Source organism: Esox lucius, chromosome 11, assembly GCF_011004845.1.
Source record: "Esox lucius isolate fEsoLuc1 chromosome 11, fEsoLuc1.pri, whole genome shotgun sequence".
NCBI classification, from domain to species: Eukaryota; Metazoa; Chordata; class Actinopteri; order Esociformes; family Esocidae; genus Esox; species Esox lucius.
In genome coordinates, this window is record NC_047579.1 from 1,710,404 (window position 1) to 1,725,799 (window position 15,396).

Here is a 15,396-nt window from a genome sequence, read left to right on the forward strand (position 1 = left end):
ACCGCACCATGACACAAAAAGATTTCACTCAAATAAAGATAGTGTGAAAAGCTTTGTTTTTTAATTCTCTCATTAAATATGATTACAATCCTTTCAAGTAATAAGCGATTAAATAATCTCAAATCAATGTGTGTCAAAGCCAATAATTGCCTTCCATGTAATTTCAGAAAGACTGTAAAGTATTGCATTTTAGTAAAGGGCACAAATTCAGACTAATTAAATGTTTTATGAAGACACAAGATGCTAGCGTAACTATAGTTTTGTTTCTACCTGATTGTAGATCCAGCTGTGGCCTCAGCTCAACATTATGTTCAGTCAGCTGCTTGAGCTTCTCCGAATGTTCTGGAAGAAACAGTTAATTATTCAGTTATAAATATCAGGTTATTTTACACTCCTCAGAACTTAAAGTTTAGTGTCCACTAAAATGTTAATTCTAGTTAATTCTTACCTTCATGTGCAGAGCTAAAACTTCCCCCAACCTCTGCCTTCTTGCCCTTAAAAATAAATTGAAATTGACAAATATGTTATTAAAGCATGTTGCTTTAAATTTTAAGTTAAGCATCTGGGTTAAGTGAATTAACCCACACATACCTATGTACCAGTCCTCCACATGGTCCTCCTCATGCTTCAGTGGAGTAACTCTGGTGCTGTGGAGTACTGTGTGTGCTCCATCCTAAAAATAAACATAAAAGTTGGGCAATAGGTAAATATGGTGAAACCAAGTAAACATTTCAGCAATTACCAGGTCAACATCTCCAGGGCTGCAATCCACAGGGTGTTGTGGTGCAGATGTGCATTCTTGGGGTGGTAGGGGCCCAGCAAACAGCAGGACTTGTAGGACATCCAGATGAGATGAAGTGTGTGGTGGAACCTCATCGTTGCTGTCCCTGAAATGCAAATGCATAGGCTGTTCTATATCGTGAAGCTTTGCCCATAGGGGCTTCGCTCCTATTGGTTTACCCCTCTGCAAATAGGCAGGCACTGAAAATTTAAATATGCAAATCGCACCTCTCATGGCCATCTGCCCCATGGCTATAAAAGAGGTCATCATACTCTGTTCTGTCTCCCTTCTTTCTTCACTAGAATGTTTTTTAGTATGCAATCGGTGATTTCTATAAAGCCAATGGCTTCACCTACTTCAGCTGCTGGAGCGGCTTCCTCTAGCGTGGGACAACGAGTGGCGTCTTCATCCCGACATTGTGGCCGAGGTCTGGAGACGCTTCGGGAAGGCACAGGTGGATCTGTTTGCGTCCCGGGAGGACGCGCACTGCCCCTGTGGTATTCTCTTTGAGTGCAGGACAGGCCCCTGTTGGGCATGGACGAGTTGGGTCACCGGCCGTGGCCGAGAGTACTGTTGTATGCGTTTCCCCCTCTACAGTGCATTCTCCCTGTCATGTCTCGGTTGCGATCGGCGGGGTTGTTGCTCATACAGATCGCCCCTTTTCGCCAGGGTGCCCTGTGGTTTGCAGAGGTGGCCCAGATGGCGGTGGGGACACCGTGGCCGGTCCCTTACCACCACGCGGCGTTGACACGAATGGCTCGATCGGGGCGTTCCCTGTGCTGGGTCAGCCGCTGCGGGCCTGGCTCCTGAGAGGGCCAGGCTGCTACGCCAGGGACTGACTGAGGAGGTGGTCGCGACCATTCAGGGCGCGAGGGTGGCCTCCATGCTAGCTATACTAGCCGTTGGGGTATCTTTGCTCGCTGGTGTGAGGGCTGTTGTGGAAATTCTTGAACTGATGTATTCTTGGTCGTCCTATACATGTATGAATGAGTTACTAGTTAAAGATGCCAAGAGGGATCTGGTGTTTGACCGGCACCGGTGGATTAAAGGGTTACTCGTAAATCTGTATAACCCTTTAGTGTCTCTGTTGATTATCCAGACAGTGTCTCCTCAGGAGTTCAGAAGGATAAAGTGGGGGGACAGCCCCCCCTTTGGGTAAATGTTACACAAGACAGATGGGCAACAACTTACCACACCCCTATTAACATTTGAAATAAATACGGATTGTTCATGTCTTACGGCAGAGACTCCTCGGACGATTTTGTTTGTAAGCGTTTGACGCGTCTCTCTTATTTGCAAATAATAATAAAATGGTTGTGCCGTCCAAACTTTTTTTGGCTCTTTTGTTGATCTGGCCTACAAGTCACGTGGCACTCCTACGCTTAGGGCGTTTGGGGCCCACTCCACTCGTGTTTAGGGACGTGGGGGTGGAGGACATTTGTGCTGCCGCGTCTTGGGGATGCCGTCGCCTTTTGTCTGGTTTTACTTGGGTGACATAGCTGCAGGCACGTTGGCTCACTCTGTGCTCAGTGTGGCTAAGTCTGGGGTGTGAGTTGGGTCCGTTGAGCTACTGGGACGGTGCATTTGACATGGGTCTGTCCGTTGCCCCGGTGTGCCTGTGCGATTTTGTGTATGACGCTCGCATTGTATGTGGTTGAGCGTCTACTGGTTGCACCGATTCAGTCAAGGGTGATTGAGGAGGTACCGGTTGGGTTGGTGCCGTAGGTGCATTCGTTTGGGTCTGTTGTCAGTGCGCAGACGTATGTGCTTGGTGTGAGCGGGATGTGTCAAGGCTGTCCACGCCTGAGCCATCCTGTTGGCTCTTATCTCGTTAGTGAAGTAGGGGACCGGCAGGGAGCACATATTGGGCTCGCTTGATTTGCCCTAAACCAATAGTAGCGAAGCCCCTTGGGGCAAAGCTTCACGATATAGAACGATGGTTACTTTCATAACTCCAGTTCTATGAGTGGAGTGTCGCCCATAGGGTTCATACCCTGACCGGTCACTGACTGCTTTTCTCGTGAAGAAAGGTATGTCGGGAGACAGAACAGAGTATGCCATGGGGCAGATGGCCATGAGAGGTGCGATTTGCATATTTAAATTTTCAATGCCTGCCTATTGGCAGAGGGGTAAACCAATAGGAGCGAAGCCCCTATGGGCGATATGATCCTTGATAAAACAATAATTACCATTCAGATCAGAAACAGTTAGTAATCCATTCCCAAACATCATGACAAGAAACGCCAAATGTTTACTGATAATATTTATTTTTTAGTTCACTCTGGTGTGTTCCGAGTGAAGAGAGAGAGGGAGATAGAGAACATGAAAGAGAAAAGGGCAGGGAGAGCAGGAGACATAGAGGTGAAAGAGAAAAGGAGCTAATATTGATGACTGATCTGGTATCGCTGTGTTGGTGTTGTTCTTATGACCAATGTTCTCATAATTAATGTTCGCACAACTGAAGTTAGGTTTAGGCTCAGGTGTATCTGAGGTTAGGGTTAGTTCAAAGGCTGGGGGGCTCGGAAATATTCTGTCTTTGGACTGGCGTACAGGTCAGTTGATGGTCCTGGAGCAACAATAATGATGAGGTCGTAGGAACAACAACACAGCAGTATCAAATTGTGCAAATATGTTTTTCGGGGGGATTTCATGCAGATTTCATGGGAAATAATTGCAACCCCCAATCCCTATCACAAGTGGTATTCACCTATGCCTCTAGGCGAAGGGTAGGCACACGCTGATCCACTCAGTGTGGCGTGCATGCAGCCCCGGACATATAAGGGCATCACAGACTGATCCCCCGCAATGTTGCCTCCAAGGCTACAGCCTTCATTTTAGTAATTAAATTAACAGGGAACATTAACTGCAGATTTCTGCAGGGCAATGGGTTACTTGCACTCAGGGTGGTGACGTGGTTCCCTTTCACAATAATACAGCTCGTCTGTTTGCGGCGCGCGTTAGTTGTATATATTCGTCTGGCGGTGCAAGTTTAGCTAGACAAATACACATGTTTGAGACTCTGAAAAATATATTTAAGAATGTATTTTCTAAGAACATTGCTCTGTACCTCTGTGCACCGCATCTACTAAATTCAATGGGGTTGTTAGTGTATATAGCTTCCCGCTTGACATTGAGTTGAAGAAGCAGTGGTTAGAACAAAAACTCTGGGACTATTTCACTATATGACAGTCTATCTAAAGTATGCAGCAGGCATTTCACCAAATACCAGTCTTTGGTGAAATGGGCTGCCCAACCCTGTCCCTGGAGATCTACTGTCCTGTAGGTTTTCTCTCCATCTCTAATTTAGCACACCTGATTCCAATAATTGCGCAGTAAAAGAGGAGGGATTGTGTGATTCTCTCTCTTCACTTGACATAAAAGTCAGCTATCATCACCTACATTGACAGTTGTATCAATGTCATTGACTAATGAAGTAAAAATGAACGTTGTTGTGGCATGAAATGAAATAGCTTTGGCAGTGTAAAGTTTTCAGTCTTCCTCACAATTGATCAATTCATACGACTATTCCAAGTAGTAAGATACTACTAATAATAATTATAATAAATCAATGAGGTACAAAGGAGCAAGGTTGTGAATGGTCTTGAAGTTGAGGAGCTGAATCCTAAAATCAAGGCAGTTTTCTTAGGGTGTGAATGAGAATGCCTGTACTAGTGGGTGTGAGAGACGGACGGAGACGATTGATATTATGTAAATGGAGGTATGCAGACTGGGTCACATTATTAATGAGCTTTAAAATCAGTGTGCTGTCGAGGATGACACCCAGACACTTAACCTGAGGGGAGGGAGAAACTGAGGAGTTATCAATGGAAAGCGAGAAACTTTCAGAGTGGATTTTTTGTCAGAGTGGATTTGGTGCCAATGAAGAGAACCTCAGTTTTGTCATTGTTAACTTTCAGGAAGTTGCAGGAAAACCAGGATTTGATTTCCGTTAAGCGATCAGAGAGGGAGGTGGGTGGGAGGGTTGAGTTAGGTTTAGTTTACATGTATAGCTGGGTGTCATCCGCATAGCACTGGAAATGGATATTGAATTTACGAAAGATATGACCAAGAGGAAGTAGATAGATGATAAACAGAAGGGGCCCCAGGACAGAGCTCTGGGGAACACCGGTAATGACAGGAGATGGATGTGATTTGAATGTTCTGAGTTGTATGAATTGACTGCGGCCAGAGAGATAGGATTTAAACCAGTCCAAAGGTGTCAGTCATACCAATAGAGACTAGTCTGTCAAGAAGGATGTTATAAGAGATGGTATCAAAGGCCGCACTCAGATCAAGGAGGATGAGAATGGTTAATAGTCCAGAGTCAGCTGCCATGAGAAGATCATTAGTGATTTTTATCAGTGCTGTTTCAGTGCTATGGCAGGGGTGGAAGCCAGATTGGAATTCTTCATAGAGGTTATTGTCAGACGCAAGTGTGCATGAACCTGAGATGCAACTGTTTTTTCGAGGATTTTAGATAGAAAAGGCAGGTTAGAAATAGGACAGAGGTTATTGAAATTATTGGGGTCTGCACCAGGTTTCTTAAGTATAGGATTTATTGCAGCAGATTTTAGAGGTGAAGGAACAGTGCCAGAGGTTAGAGAATAATGTATAATGGTAGTTATTAGGGAGGAGAGAGAGGGTAAGCAGGCTTTTACCAGGGTGGTAGGTAGAGGGTCTAGCTGACAGGTAGTTGGCTGTGACTTTTGAATAAGGTCAGATATTTCAGCAACAGAAGGACTGTGAAACTCGAAAGTGAGCAAATATGGGTAAGAAAAGCACTGAATTAGTTAATAATTATTGGGCTTGGGTGAACGATAGACAGTGGCCACGATAGTAGGAGTAGGCCCATTCAGCTGTAGGGCGATGGATTCAAATGAAGCGTGAACAGGCGCAGACTCAGGAGAATCTTTCCACTTCTCATGATATAATATGGCGAGACCTCCCCCTCTGCCTGATTCAAGGGGTTGACAGATAAATAAACCCAGGAAGAGTAGATTCATTCATCTGTGAGTAGTCGTTAGGGTGTTGCCATGTTTCTAAATATTCAAACTTGGCGTTATGTTAATGTGTGACAAAATCTAATGTAGCGACGCCATTGTATGACGAAATAGTAGGGGTGTACTGGAAATGTTAAGTCACGGTTCGGTATAGTGGAAAAAGATATGCAAAACATAAAATGTCTTCTAATTTATTATGAAGTTATACATTTTGCCCATTGCCACTGTAGTTAAAGCTGCACTATTGACAGCATTTTGCAAATACTCACCGGTGAGAAAGCGGTTCCACACCAATGGCCCATAGAGAATGAATTTCCGAAAAAAAAAAAAAAGTCTAAAACAACCGCTAACTCAGAGTTCAATGTTCTAGTTAGCCTGGCTAATGTTAGCTTAGGGTTCCTGACTTAGACTAGCTATTGAAAGCTAGTCTAAGTCAGCTGTAGTAGACGAGGGAGGAATTGGCTGTTTGTCATCCTCTAGCTGACATGATAATTTCTTACAGTAAGCAAACTTCGTTCATGTGCTAGGCTACTTCAGCTAAGTTCAGTCTCTGGGGGAAACTCTGAGTTTTGGAACACAACGCGTACCGAACCGAACGTCCTGACGGAACGGTATGGTACAGATACGTGTACCGTTACACCCCTATGAGGTAGTACAGTGGGGCAAAAAAGTATTTAGTCAGCCACCAATTGTACAAGTTCTCCCACTTAAAAAGATGAGAGAGGCCTGTAATTTTCATCATAGGTACACTTCAACTATGAGAGACAAATTGAGAAAAAAATAATAATAATCCTGAAAATCACATTGTAGGATTCTTTATGAATTTATTGGTAAATTCCTCTGTAAAATAAGTATATGGTCACCTACAAACAAGCAAGATATCTGTCTCTCACAGACCTGTAACTTCTTCTTTAAGAGGCTCCTCTGTCCTCCACTCGTTACCTGTATTAATGGTGCCTGTTTGAACTTGTTATCAGTATAAAAAACACCTGTCCACAAACTCAAACAGTCACACTCCAAACTCCACTATGGCCAAGACCAAAGAGCTGTCAAAAGACACCAGAAACAAAATTGTAGACCTGCACCAGGCTGGGAAGACAATCTGCAATAGGTAAGCAGCTTGGTGTGAAGAAATCAACTGTGGGAGCAATTATAAAAAAATGGAAAACATACAAGACCACTGATAATCTCCATCGATCCGGGGCTCCACACAAGATCTCACCCCGTGGGGTCAAAATGATCACAAGAACCACACGGGGGGACCTAATGAATGACCTGCAGAGAGCTGGGACCAAAGTAACAAAGTCTACCATCAGTAACACACTATGCCGCCAGGGACTCCTGGCTGAAAATCCTGTAGTGCCAGATGTGTCCCCCTGCTTAAGCCGGTACATGTCCAGGCCCGTCTGAGGTTTGCTAGAGAACATTTGGATAGTCCAGAAGAGGATTGGGAGAATGTCATATGGTCAGATGAAACAAAAATAGAACTTTTTGGTAAAAACTGAACTTGTCATGTTTGGAGGAGAAAGAATGCTGAGTTGCATCCAAAGAACACTATACCTACTGTGAAGCATGGGGGTGGAAACATCATGCTTTGGGGCTGTTTTTCTGCAAAGGGACCAGGACGACTGATCCGTGTAAAGGAAAGAATGAATGGGGCCATGTATCGTGAGATTTTGAGTGAAAACCTCCTACCATCAGCAAGGGCATTGAAGATGAAACGTGGCTGGGTCTTTCAGCATGACAATGATCCCAAACACAACGCCCGGGCAACGAAGGAGTGGCTTCTTAGAAGCATTTCAAGGTCCTGGAGTGGCCTAGCCAGTCACCAGATCTCAACCCCATAGAAAATCTGTGGAGGGTGTTGAAAGTCTGTGTTGCCCAGTGACAGCCCCAAAACATCACTGCTCTAGAGGAGATCTGCATGGAGGAATGGGCCAAAATACCAGTAACAGTGTGTGAAAACCTTGTGAAGACATACAGAAAACGGTACATACTTCACGATCATCTGCGAAGTACGTACATATAGTATGCAATTTGAGATTCATCATTAGTCTGGATCATGACTACTGTGCTCTCCGCTATTTCATTTCATGAAAATTAGTACCTTCGTAATAATTTATGTATGTTGATCCATACATCTTAAATCCTTACTCCAACTTGCTAAATGGAGCCTTGCAAATCATCTTGCAAATAAGATTAACATTGTTCATTTTAGGCAACTCTTGTAAACACCTTGAATAAAAGAGTAACACTGTTTTAATAACAGAGCATAACCGGAAATGCAGGAGCAGTATTAAGGGGAATGCAGAAGCGGTTGTGCCCAAAATTAACCGAAAGGGGATTGGAAATAAGACTACAAAACTGAATTATGCCAATAGAGTGGGGAGAACAAGTATTTGATACACTGCCGATTTTGCAGGTTTTAAGCATGTAGAGGTCTGTCATTTTTATCATAGGTACACTTCAACTGTGAGAGATGGAATCTAAAACAAAAATCCAGAAAATCATATTGTATGATTTTTAAATAATTAATTTGCATTTTATTGTATGACATAAGTATTTGATCATCTACCAACCAGTAAGAATTCCGGCTCTCACAGACCTGTTAGTTTTTCTTTAAGAAGCCCTCCTGTTCTCCACTCATTACCTGTTTTAACTGCATCTGTATGAACACGTTACCTGTATAAAAGACACCTGTCCACACAATCAAACAGACTCCAACCTCTCCACAATGGCGAAGACCAGAGAGCTGCACAATGCTGGGTTGGGCTACAGGACAATAGGCAAGCAGCTTGGTGACACGGCAACAACTGTTGGCGCAATTATTAGAAAATGGAAGAAGTTCAATATGACGATCTCCCTCAGTCTGGGGCTCCATGCAAGATCTCACCTCATGGGGCATCAATGATCATGAGGAAGCTGAGGGATCAGCCCAGAACTACACGGCAGGATCTGGTCAATGACCCGAAGAGAGCTTGGACCACAGTCTCAAAGAAAACCATTAGTAACACACTACGCCGTCATGGATTAAAATCCTGCAGCGCACGATGGTCCCCCTGAGCAAGCCAGCGCATGTCCAGGCCCATCTGAAGTTGGCCAATGACCATCTGGATGATCCAGAGGAGCAATGGGAGAAGGTCATGTGGTCTGATGAGACACAAATAGAGCTTTTTGGTCTAAATTCCACTCGCCGTGTTTGGAGGAAGAAGAAGGACGAGTACAACCCCAAGAACACCATCCCAACCATGAAGCATGGAATTTAATTACTTAAAAATCATACAATGTGATTTTCTGGATATTTGTTTTATATTCTGTCACTCACAGTTGAAGAGTACCTATGATAAAAATTACAGCAAAATCGGCAGTGTATCCAATAAGCAAACAGAATGCTTTGGGAGGGGACGAGTGCATAGGTTGCAAAATGCCAGCTACAGTGACATAGAGAGAGTGAGAGAAACAGAGAGGGAGGGAATGAGAGTGAGAGAGAGGGGGCAGCAAGCAACAGTGAGTGAGCGAGGGAGAGAGTGAGAACTGCAGCAGAACTGGAACAGATAACAGATAGAAAGAGCAAAAGAGAATAAGAGGAGAGGGTGACACTGCACGGATTGGCTCTTAAGCCGCTTGGAAGCTTTGATTTAAACTCAAGTGGACCCCTTTAAAGAGACGAATAGAGGAAGCAATTGCATTTTCTAGAATTGTATCCTAACTGGGATAATCACCCTTGGACTGGAATATCATGATTTTTGGAGTGCCAAACAATTGCTAATTAGAGTAATTCTTAACATTTGTTGACATTTGAGTTTGGTACTTTCCGAAGGGTAACTATACTTCTCCGCATTCCCGTTTGTTTCTTTCTGATTTTACTTTTAAGGGGAAAAAGAACACAGTAATAATCAAGGGTACATATAGAGTGCATCTCGGTGGAACAGGTGCTTTGTTGTGGAGCGGAGTGATTCCTGTTGTGTCAGCATGGTGCAGACACCTTTTCTAGGCAAAGAAAGAGACCAGTGACGGCCAGGACCGATCGAGATGAAGAACATTAGCGGGGTTTTCCAATTCTGCCTCACTCGGATGGAGTGGTTCTACCCATAGAGGATCTTAAAATAATTAGCCAGAACCCAGCAGAGAACATGCTACAGTTTGGTTAAAGAACCTAGCTATCAGAGTGGGCACCAGATAACATCTTGGAACCTCTGTTGTAGAACAGTTGGGAGAAAGGGAACTAGTGGAACAAACAGGAATCATCACACCACAAGGTAAGCAGCAGAAGTATCAGGCAGGCGCACTTATTGACACCTGGATTGTTTTACCTTTAGATGATGTAGTGACTGCATATATTTTCATGCTGGCCTCCCATTGGAAACAAACTTTAAACCTTTTGTTTATTGCAGGTTTGTTACCCTGAGAATATGATAACTGTCAATTGATGTAACCTTTATTAAAATCAGTCAGTGTACTGTACAAACACAGAAATGTTGCATGTTGTTTTGAGAAAGGGTTGGAGAGGTGTCTCAGAACAATGTAGATATTAATATCCTCTGTTCGGGTTGTTGCTGGGAGCCACCTCAGCAAGCACAAAGTAGGTTTCTACCTGCTCCCAACCTGCTTTACACAATCTGGGACAGATTGTATTGAACCTGGGGCAACTTGCCAATGCTGACGCTGTTCTGAAACTGATCTGAACCAGCATGGGTCTGATGGGAACGCACTGATAAGACCATTGATGAGGACAAAGCAATGAATTCATAAATATAGAAGTACTTTATAGGTTAATTATAAAGAAAGTCTTTCTTCTTTAAAAGTCTAAACGATGCAGTTACACTAGTTAGCAAGGTTTTAAATTCATTTTTAGTAGCTATAGAAATTATAATATTTATGTGAGAAATATAAATTTTGCTCACCGAATTTTATTTACTTGGTTTAAATAAAAAACTATCATTTATGAATTTTGTATGGATTTTTCTGGTGTTGGAGATTTTTCCATATTCCAATTTTCCCAAAATAGTTTTTACTGCCTACAAGTTAAGCATGAAGTATAAATATTATGACACATACAACAGTCAATATGAAATGTATCTTGTATTTCTGAGATATAGCACAATGAAATATTTTTACAACCACATTATTATCAGATAAAAGTGTAATACAAAAAACTTATTGAAGCCAAACACTGCATCCCAAGTAATCCCAGCAGTATCATTTTGGATACATTTGAATCAGTTTCAGTTAATAGGGAACGGCATTTTCATCTTCACAAGTTAGATGTTTGGAAGTAACCTGCAGTGTTGTTTTGAACAGTCATGTAAAGTGTAAACGTTTTCAAGCATATTTTGTGAACACATTGTAGCATATTCTACCTGTGTATTTGATAAAGTAACACATGTTTCTAAACATGATAAGCACATGAGCTGAAGCTTCATGAAGCTCCTGAAAAAGTCAGATCAGCAACTACTGCAATATTACTATGTATAATAACCAATATTTCTTTACCAAAATATACTGCATTTAACAAATGGTTGACAGTTAAGTTGAAATAAGTACCTGCAAAACACATGTACCATTATTATATGCTCCTTGTGTGACATATGACACACAGCTGTCATCTTAAATTATCTACAAGCTTTCTCATCACAGTCTCTATTACTAGGAATCTGCTGGTTTAATTTAGTTAATTAGAATCTCCAGAAACTAAAGCAGACAGAGGAGCTACTCATCCTGGGGTCAACTTGAAATTAAAAAAACAGGAGAACAGAAGAGTTATATACTATTAAATATATCACATGCAATTAAAAAGAGAACTAAAATATTATTAAAGACTAATTTTATATACATATTCAGATTTGTCCAGTACCATTGCATTAGAGCTTTGGAGAGGCCCTGTGATAAAAAACTAAATTTATTGTATGAAGCAAAAATGTCTTTCTGCCTGAATAAATTCTTGTGGGAGAGCATTCACTGATGACATGGCTTTATATATAACTGACTCACACATTCAATCTGCATTTGGATTGGCTACTGTGATGAAATCCACTCTGTGATGTCTGGTGGGATATACTGTATACATTATGCAAACATGTTATGAAGGTGTTACAGAATTACAGACTTTTCAACACTGTTTCTGAAAAAGACATTCAGTCAAAAACTATGGATGAAAGGAAATAGCCATTAAGTAAAATGTTAGTTATTATTAAATGATTTAGTTATTTATTTAACTAATTCATTATTTAACTTTTCAATTTAAAATCTTAAAGGGGAATTTCAGCATAGCTACTTAATGAATTAATTGCTAATGTTATCAATAATAAATATGTTTGATAAAAATGGATAACCCTTTTAACCCTTTTTGTGTTCGAATTGACTTTCTGTGTACTTATCTGTACATCTGGAAATTCCAGCATTCATATCAAACGTAGAGACACTTTAAAGCTGAAGGATGTAACTTTCAAAACAGGAAGAATTTCCACCTGATTTTCCCAGAAATCTCAGCTGTCGCTGGTGTGACATTAGTTCACTCCTAAAGCCCCACACATTATCTGTTCACTTTATTCAGCTCATCTAAAAAAAAAAGGTGAGTTGACATAGGATTATTTTAATTATAATTTTTTTTTTTTTTTTTAAATTTACCTGATGGAGCATACATAGGAAATGTGAGAATAGCTTGTTACTAGTCTAAACTCGCCCTGGTAATGTTTTCCAATTACAGTACTACTGTATTAGCTGGGCTACTAAACAAAGCAAACAGTATGTACAGATGGCAGCTCTTTATCCACATAAAGTTAGCTAGTTAACCAAACTGGCCAATCATTTTTGCCTAGTAATTAGTTATAGCCAATTACTAAACACAAAATGATGTACTTACTACAAAAACTGTGTGGTTGTTTCACCAGGCTTGTTAAAATGTATGCACTTATTGTAAGTTGCTCTGGATAACAGCATCTGCTAAATTAATTCAATGTAAAAACAATGTACAGATTACTAGGGAAACACCACATTCAAGATATTGGATACATTTATCCCGCTTATAGCATGCCAACAAACATAAATACAACTTTACTTGCAGAAATAATTTTCAAAATCCATTGCATAGCAGCCTACTCTGGTTCAGGCACGTACGGTTCAATATCACGATGGACTACCCCGTTTCCAATGAAACCTTATAACACTAACGAGTCACATGACACCGGGGAGGGAAAATGGCTAATTTTTGTTGACAGCGGTTTAGACATTAATTGAGTGATTTTGAGGTGACAGCAAATTTACACTGTTATACAAGCTACACACTCACTATTTTATATTGTAGCAAAGAGTAATTTCTTCAGTGTTGTCACATGAAAAGATAATCAAATATTTACAAATATGTGAGGGGTGTACTCACTTTTGTGAGATACTGTATATTCTGGAACATTGCTGAAAGACATTCAATGGATCTAGGACATCCGTGACTACACACAAATTGACTTAATGTGTGATTGGTTTAACATGAAAACTTTGTAAAATGAAACCAAACATGACTATATTCATTTTTCAGATATTGCTATTCTTTTCAGTACACGCTGTGAATTACTAGTGTATGTTTTTTGGCTTTGAATCAGGTGTGTGAGGGCTAGGGCAAAAACAAAAACTTGCACCCCTTTGGGTCCCCATTTTGCAGAATGTAGAGGTGTTTTGGGGGGACAGTTAGTTTGGAAAGTATGCAACCCCTTCCTCGAGGACCCCCTGCCGTTCCATGATTTTGATGTATCCCAGAGCAAGCACACCTAATTAGGTTTATCTGCTTATCAAATTAGCCTTTGGTCAGTGAATCAGGTATGCCTGTTCAGGGATGGAACGAAATTGTGAAACATCCGGAAGTCCCTGAGCAGAAGGTTGAAAATATCGAATTTTTATTTTTACATTTCAATTAATCATTGGGTTCTGATCTTATCCAATCAATCAATCAATCAAATGTATTTATAAAGAACATTTTGAAAATGCATTCCTTAGATCTACAGGGATTTATAGTGGAGAAGGAGAACTGACCCTACTCCCCCAGCACAATAATATAGCAGCGTAACACCTTGGAACTGAGACGGGGGGGTCCGGTGACACTGTGGCCCTACCCGGGGGAGGCCCCGGACAGGGCCCAACAGGCAGGAAATCAATCCAACCACATTGCCAGGCATCAACCAAAGGGACACCCACCAACCGCAACCCCCCTGAATGAGGGCCAAGTATTGCCAGCAGCGTACAGCCCAATTGCACAAGTGCGCAACAGAGAGTCAACAACAAGCCAGTGACTCCGCCCCCAAATGGCATTGGAGAGAGGGCATCCCAGTGGCGATGACAGCCCATCCAGTGTGACATACAGGAGTAATTTGGGTTACCTGCCTTGCTCAAGAGCACAATGCCATTTTTTTTTTTTACCTTGATTGATTGATTGATTACTGGACAAATTGTCTTTAACAACTGGTTATATGCTATCACTACCATCTATATGCTGCCACTACCATCTTTTACAGCAATAGTAACACATATAAACAGTCTCCCTCCCTCCGTCCTGGTTCACACTTTGTTTTTGTCCCAAGCCTTCCAGTTTCCAACAATATCCAGGTTGTATATAGAGTCACAATCCTGTGAGTGCCTCGTAGCCTTCTTAACAAGCCAATCATATTTCCACACAGGGTGGTGGAAAATCCAATCAATTAGATTATGCTTCTGAACTATGAAAGGTGAAGAGCATCTGGCTAGTGCTGATGTTGTCACAACAAGACATGCTTTCTAAATGAAACCCTATTTGAAACCCAAAGAGCAAATATTACCTAAGCCTATACTCAATTGCTATAGAGCATAGCTTCAATTGAAATCCTCATATAAATCTTAAAGTATAACTCCAGACTCCCCAAACAACTCAAAATAATTCTCCAGATCATGGTGTAACATGTTAGATACAGTTCGTCAATGCATTTGTCAAATTTGAAAGCTACATACAGCAAGTTCCCTAATTTTACAGTAAGTTACGTATTTGGGGGTAATCAAGTTTTTTTTTTTAAATACAAATGTCAAGGTTCAGTGTAGGCAGGACACGAGGCACAGAGCTAATGAACGTCCTTTTAATGCTCCTTTTTGCGTCACAAAACGTAAACTGAAGAGCCGCACGAGAGAGCAGCTGCCTCTGATTGGGGATAATGAAACAGTATTGCACATAGAGATGCCAAGAGGCACCTCTGCAGTCAGGTTCGGACTGTGGCCTCCAGGCACACAGAGATGCCTAGAGGCACCCCAGCCAGGACCTGACAATAAAAAGCATTTGGATGGAGTCTCATAGCTAATAATGTTTTTGACTGGAACAATTAATAGCTGTTGTGTACAATTTAATAACATGGCACAAAGACGACATAAATAATAGAAGTTAGCTAGATAAAATTGTACGCACTGTGACACATTTTACATATGCTTGGAAGATTTCTATTCATCCTCAGCATAAGTGAAATAAGTGGTCACTAAGGGGCCTTGGCGGTTAGGGGATTTCCAACTGCTAGGGAGCACTCGACCGATAATTAATGGTCCCCCAAATCTAATTTTGCATAGGGTCCCCAAAAGGCTGGAGCCGGCACTGATCCTGTTATCTTTGGA

At 41.6% G+C, this 15,396-nt stretch overlaps 1 protein-coding gene and 1 long non-coding RNA gene across 2 annotated transcripts in view; one reads left to right on the forward strand and one right to left on the reverse strand.

Moving 5' to 3' along the window:
• Window positions 1–257: 257 nt before the first annotated feature.
• LOC109616315 overlaps window positions 258–15,396 on the reverse strand; it is a 60,258-nt gene continuing 45,119 nt past the window's right edge. The window contains exons 2-5 of the long non-coding RNA XR_002197424.2: window positions 743–887; window positions 592–673; window positions 449–494; window positions 258–342 (exon numbers count right to left, since the gene is read on the reverse strand). This is a non-coding gene — a long non-coding RNA (uncharacterized LOC109616315). The remainder of the gene's footprint in view (window positions 343–448; window positions 495–591; window positions 674–742; window positions 888–15,396) is intronic.
• The window catches only part of LOC105007753 (ATP-sensitive inward rectifier potassium channel 12), a 44,925-nt gene continuing 38,880 nt past the window's right edge, over window positions 9,352–15,396 (forward strand). Inside the window, exon 1 of the mRNA XM_010866791.4 lies at window positions 9,352–10,040. The gene's annotated coding sequence lies outside the window, so the exon portion shown is untranslated. The remainder of the gene's footprint in view (window positions 10,041–15,396) is intronic.